This window comes from Nelumbo nucifera, chromosome 2 (assembly GCF_055504915.1).
Source record: "Nelumbo nucifera cultivar China Antique chromosome 2, China Antique-T2T, whole genome shotgun sequence".
Lineage (NCBI taxonomy): Eukaryota > Viridiplantae > Streptophyta > Magnoliopsida > Proteales > Nelumbonaceae > Nelumbo > Nelumbo nucifera.
In genome coordinates, this window is record NC_142650.1 from 81,744,518 (window position 1) to 81,751,643 (window position 7,126).

Genomic DNA, 7,126 nt, shown 5'->3' on the forward strand with positions numbered 1-7,126 from the left:
TCTATTGGTCCCTCTGATCACTTGTGTTTCTTTTTGGCAGGTGAACTCTTCTATTCACGCCTTGGCGGCCCAGGTGGAGAGGAGCTCGAGGCAGGCGCGAGCAGCCGAAGAGGCACTTCGCGCTGTTGAGACGACTACGCGAGCTGCTGAGGCGTCTGCTCGTGCTGCCGAGGAGGCTGCTTGTTTCGTGCGGTTTAGGTAGGCGAGGTCTCAGAGAGATGCTGAGGCCATGGGAGTGGTGGTAAAACATATGACGGACTTGAGGCTGGATCTGCAGCATCAGGTCGAGTACCTTCAGGAGGACATCAGGGAGAGGACTCAGATCTTCTCTCAAGGCATCGAAGATGCAAAGAAGAAAGCTGTCGATGATTATATTGCTTCATCGGGATTCGATGATCTGATGGTGGACTCCTACAGGAGGGGTTTTAAACTAAGCCGGTGGATGATCCGGAATATGTACCCCGAGCTTGATATCATCGCTATATCCACTTCGCGCATCACTCAGGAGATGGCCAATGCTGCCGACGGTGAACCAGACTCCGAGGGGGAGGCAGGGCCTTCGAGTATCGTCGAAGTGCCTTCTGATAATGAAGAAGTAGCCCCAGGCTTGTAAAAGATGAAATGGCTTTCTTTTTTTTTTTGAATGTACACTTCATTATTTGAAATGAAATGGCTCTTCTTTTGTTTAAGTGTTGGTTGTTCTGTCTTCGAGCTGTGTTTTTTGCCGAACTGACCATTTGTTCGGTCTTCCCTGCTAACTTGTTTTTTACCTCTGCTTTGTCTTTGCTTTGTTAGCTCGGTATGTTCGGGGTACTTTCCTTGGTAGTCTATAGGTAGTACCTTCTTAAGTTGACGATGTTCCAAGTTCGGGGTACTTGCTTACCCTCTAAGGTTTCGAGCTTGTATGCCCCTTCGAGCACTCTCTTTACTTTGTAGGGCCCTTTCCAATTTGGTCCAAGTTTGCCTACGCCGGGCTCGGGTATCATGATTTTACGGAGAACTAGGTCGTCAACACGGAAGCTTCGCTTCTTTACTCTGCTGTTGTAGTACCGAGCTACTTTTTGCTGGTAGGCTGCTGTTCGGATGTGCGCGAGGTCTCTTACCTCATCCAGTAGGTCGATATTGGTGCGTAATTCGTCTCCGTTTGCCTGATCGTCATACGCTTCTAGTCGTAACGTAGGTATTTCGATCTCCGCTGGGATTACCGCTTCGGTGCCGTAGGTGAGGTTGAAGGGGGTCTCTCCCGTGGCGGTTTTTTCCGTAGTTCGGTGAGCCCACAGAACGCTTGGTAGCTCGTTTGCCCACAACCCCTTAGCTTGGTCCAGTCGTGCTTTCAATCCGCGGAGGATGGCTCTGTTCATTACTTCTGTTTGACCATTTGCTTGCGGGTGTGCGACTGATGTGAAGTTCTGACGAATTCCCATGTCTTGGCACCATTCTTGGAACTTGATATTCTCGAACTGCTTGCCGTTGTCGGAGATCAGTACCCGAGGTAGCCCGAAGCGACATACTATGTTCCTCCAAAAGAAGTTCTGTATGTTTCGGGCCGTGATCGTTGTCAGAGGTTCAACCTCTATCCATTTTGTGAAGTAGTCTACTGCCACCACTAGGAGTTTTCTTCCTCCTGTTACTGGTGGAAAAGGCCCCAGGAGGTCGATGCCCCATTGCGCAAAGGGCCATGGACTGGTGAGGTACTTGAGGTTGGCAGCAGGCTGATGGTGTATATTGGCGTGCTTCTGACACTTGTCGCATTTCCTGACGAGTACGATCGCCTCTACTTTCATCGTTGGCCAGTAGTATCCTTGTCGGAGTGCCTTTTGGGCGAGGGCGTTGCCCCCCAGGTGTCCTCCGCACAGACCTTCATGGATGTCACGTAGTACAAGTTCGGCTTCGGCAGGTCGCAAGCAACGCAGGTAGGGGAGCGTGTAAGATCGCCGGTACAATCGTTCGTCTATTATGACGTTTTTGGCTGCCTGGCGCTGCACCCTCTTGGCCGCATTGCGATCTGCGAGGAGGGATCCATCTAGCCAGAAGTTCACGAGTGGGTCGATCCAGCTCGGTTTTGCTTCCTGGACGGGAGCGACCTCTTGTGCCCCACCAAGAATGCTAGGCCGAGGTAAGTCTTCTATGTACACGATTCTCATGGTGTTGTGACTCATGCTGGCTAACCGTGACAGGGCATCGTTCTCAGTGTTCTCTGACCTCGGGATTTGTCTGATGAAGTGTGACTGGAAGTTGAGCAGAGCCTTCATTACTTTTGCCAAGTATGCGATCATAGCGAGCTTGTGTGCTTCGTATTCGCCCGTAACCTGGTTGACCACGAGCTGAGAATCACTGCAGATGACATTGTGCTTTGCTCTTACCTTTCCCGCTAGGTTCAGCCCGGCTATCAGTGCCTCATACTCTGCCTCGTTGTTGGATGCCGCGAACTCAAAGCGTAGTGCGTATTCCAGTTTCGCGCCACATGGCCCGCGCAGGACTATTCCAGCCCCGCTGCCCTGCTGGTTCGAGGAGCCATCTACGTGAAGGATCCAGGGCTCTTCATCCCAGTTCGCGTTTGCCCTAACCAGGAGAGATGCCACACTGGCTGCTACTTCATGGGGTTTAGACTCTATCGGCTTGGGAGCTCCGGGCACACCCGAACTGGGGATCCCGGGCTTGGCCAGCCCAGGGGCTTCGAGGCTAAAAGTGCACTCGGCGATAAAATCCGCTAAGGCTTGGGCCTTAATAGCAGTTCGTGGCTTATACTGGAGGTCGTACTCGCTGAGCTCGATGGCCCACTTCGTTAGCTGACCGGAAACCTCGGGCTTAAGTAAGACTTGCCTCAGGGGTTGGTCGGTCAAAACCACGATGGTGTGGGCCTGGAAATACGGGCGGAGTTTTCGAATTGCAATTACCCCTGCAACCTACCTAATTAACCGTATGTCATCCAGGGTATTAGGGTTTAAGTCTCCCTTCAGTCTTCTTCATCTAGGCAAGGACCTTTTTCCTATTTCACTCTGTCTTTGGCTGCACTTGTTATGTACATGTTCCAAGTGTCTAGAGACATAAATTTGAACAAAAAAACTCACAAGTGTATTTTCCTTGATTATTCCCCCACACAAAAGGGTTATTGTTGTTTTGATCCAAAGACTAGAACTCCATGTCTCAATGGATGTCACCTTTGATGAGCTTTCTTCTTTTTATGATTCTTCTCCGAGAGGCATTGTCCAAAGGGGGAGAATTTGTCACAGTTATTTGCTCAGTTGAGCCTTCTTTTGAGCTTCTTCCTCTTTCAAAAGAGTCAAGAGAGGATCACTCATCTCATTCTCATTCTAGTGTTCCTATCCCTCCTCCATTACCTCCTCATCCTCTTTTTTATCCCAGGTTGTACCAACAGTAGAGAACTAGAAGTGAGCAGATTGTTTCCCTCTTACACCACATGAATCTCTTACATTTCCAGTCACAAAAAAGACAAGTACTGATATAGCCCATTTGGAGCCATCATTCCTACACCTTGATATCCCTATTGCTATCAGGAAAGGAAAAATGAAGTGTACTACACATAACGAATGCTATGGCAAAGTAGGGATGAAATAAGAGAAATTGTTGGACTGATTTGTATCAAAAGAAAAAAGATAGAGTTTCAACAAGAAAACATGAGGTCATTCTTCTTCTTCTTGTTGAGTGGGGTTCGATTACGTTCCATGTGGTTTATGTGATTAATTGTTTCTATTCAAACTTAATAGGTTTTGGGGTTTAAGTGGGTGAAATAACTGGTGTAAGGCGGTCAACAGATGGTACTCTGTACTCTGATTCGAATTCTTAGGGATTGACTAGGCGGCTGAACTTAAATACATAAAGAAAAGGATCAAGAGAAAGTGGTCGGACCCCAAAGGACTATCTACATACCCATATTGGCAAGGGATCATGTTCACAGGAGTTGGAATTCTTGAAAAGATGGAGAAAGATGGTGAGCAGTTGTTTAAGGGATGGAAAGTGGTTAAGACGGAAGGAAGGAAGGAAGAGGGAACACTGATGGTTCAAAGGTAAATGTTGAACCCCCCAAATTCCCTTGAATGCAATGGGAAATTTGAAGACTTGGACCAGTCTATACCACAAAGGAGAGACTTTGAACCGAGGCATGTTGCTTTAAGTGATCACATGCCAACATAGCAATTAAATGGGCTGGTAGATTACTCATAGCCCAATACATATTCTATGCGAGAGTCGAAGTTAAAAAGGCTTAGGGCCCTTGTCGTGATTCTAAAAAAGAAGAGACATGGGAGTTACCATCCGTCAAGTAGAAGTTTATGTGGGCAGAAACAGCAAAAGAAATATGGGAACAAGTGAAAGCAATATACTTGAAACAAAGGCACGATGCTAGAATTTATCAGTTACAAGCCTATTTATCAACAAATAAACAAGGAGAAAGAAGCTTATTAGCTTACCATTTTGCCCTCACTTCAATTAGGAAAGAATTGGATTACTACCAAAGTAGAGAATGGGAGAGTGAGAAAGATACAAAAGCTTATAAATAGTTGGTTTCCCAACAAAATGTAATTCCTTTCATACTAGGCCTTAACCCCATTCATGAACCCATTTGGGTACAAATTTTGGGCAGCAAGGGCTCTCCCTTCTATCCAAGAGGTGTATATATGCATTGGTTTTAGAGCAAAAAGACAAAACTAGATGTTCACCTTGGCCACCTTGCATCTCATGAGCTTCATAGTGGTTTCTTTACTGTCAGATTCTTTGAAAATAAGTACTTCAAGGACTTAAAAGACATATGGCCCAAACGATAGTCCCATTAAATGACTTCACTTACATTACACTAACTCAAAGATCCTAAGACCACAAGGCTAGCTTTATTCTCCAGCACATATAGACCTTCAACCATGATCCTTCTAGCAATTGTCTTCCAGGAGGAAAAGTCTTGAAAAACACAAGAGTGAGAAAGAAAGGTTACTGAACAATTGAAGGAATATGTAATACTATTAATGGGCAACTTTGAAACATGAATGCAGTTGAAAATGAAAGACGAAAAAGCAAAAATATAGATCATTGACCAACAATGGAGGACAAAGATCCATCAGCTAACCTCACTTTATCTTTGTAGAGGGATATGTGTAGGACTGAAAAAGGTTGACTTACCAGTTGCATGGTTGGAGGCACCGGAATCAATAATCCACAGGATTTTCAAGGTATCAATTGCTACATGGAAAACAAAGGCTAACCTTGCTCCCCTCAATATTTTGTTAGTCACATCACTTGAGTCTTCCATCACTGTCATTCTCTTGCGACATCTAGGCTCAACTAGTATTAGAATCAATATATGCTTGCTAGAAGACAAGGAGAGTTCGTTTGATATAAAGACGTTTATGCGGGCAGTGGGGATTAGTTTGAATCTATTTGTATGGGTTTTTGTGGAACTTATAATTTTGAGTGAATGGATTTAGTTTATCAAGATATGGTTCGTTTAATTGGTCTGTTTTAATCTTATAAAGGATTTGAGTTTGTTTTCTACTTTATCTAAATATGCTGGGCTTGTTTAAATAGTGAGTTTTAGAGTAGAAATAAGCTTGGTTCTTGTTGGTTAAAGAGATTAATTAATTGTATTTGCTTTGATTTGTTTTAGGTTATATAGGCTGGATTGTTTGGAATGATCCATGTTTTTTGGTTGTATTTTACTTTGATTAGGTATAATTCCATCTTTTGAAGGAGTTGAGTTGATTTCCAATTTTATATAGGCAATGCTAGTTTCGTTTAAATTAGAATAGAGGGTTTAGTGTTATTTTATGTTCGGCTTGTGATTCAGGATTTAATAGGTGGTTGATTGGATGGTTTGGATTGTTTTGGATATGGTGTACTTGGTTCTATTTTGGTTTGGCTAGACTCAGTTTCTTGGGATTTGGAAGATTGCCCTAAATTAACCGTAGCTATATCAGATGCGTACCAGATTCATTAAGCTATGCTGGGTTGGATTCATTTGTATCTCTGGGGAGGTTTCGTTGAAACTGAATACTCTAAAATTATTAGCATCTAGTTACAGTATTGTTGAGTTTGATTTATCTTTGTCTTGATAGGTAAGTCGGTCTAGATAACCTTTGGTTTTCAGGAATGATTTCAGCTATGTTTTGCTTCGATGGTTTTGATGTGGCAAAGTGTGGATATCCTTGATTGGGTTGACAGTGTGTCATTTTTTTTGTTCTAATTTGTACTACTGGCCATGTTTGGTATCGTTTGGTCTCTGTTGTGTGGGATTCGATTGGGATGTCTAGCGAGAGTAGCTTCTCGGATGAGCCCGGGGTGGGCACTTCGGGTCATGGTGACCCTTCCCCGGCCCGACCTGCCCACGAAGCACGGGCAGCAACTTCGGGTAAGTTGGCGTCCACCTCCCATCGAGGTCGGGTGCTGGACCAGTTCGGTCCCTCTACTTTGACACCGGAGAGGCTTCGAGACCTCATCCAGCAGTTTCAACCTTCCTTCTGAGTACAGCTACAACCTTCCCACCGGTAATTTCCCCTGGGAGCACGATCCGGATGAGGTCGTGATTTTCAGGGAATAGCTCGTCGGTGGGCTTCGTCTCCCTCTTCACCCCCTTATCCCCGAGGTGTTAAGGCGTTTCAATATCACGCTGGATCAGCTCCACCCCAACTCCATTCGGAATTTAGTGGGGACCATTTCCCTCTGCCATGAAAAGCAGTTCGCTTTGGACGCGGACATACTCTGCTCCATACTGCTGATAAAAAAGAGCGCCTCTAGCGCTCCCCCTGAGCATGGGCATGTCTACTACTTATCTCCTCGCCCAGGCTTTAAGCTACTGCATAAGTTCCCGAGCAAGGTCCTGGCTTGGAAGTGGGACTACTTTGTGGTCCAGGCTAGCACAAGATGGCCCTTCCTTACTAGCTGGAGGGTGGCTACCCAGGCGACCAGCATCGCCCTCAACCAGCAGACGTGGGAGGCCTTCCACTCGTGGGCTCAGGCTAAGCTCGATCATCGGGAATACATCACCGAAGAGAAGCTCGCTCAGGCCAGTTTGAGCTCGGGTAGGTCTATTTCTGTCTTTTGGCACTTTGTTTATTTCTGCTTGTCGTTTTTGGATTTATTGACGCCAATTGTGCTGTAGGCCCCATGGACGAAGAAG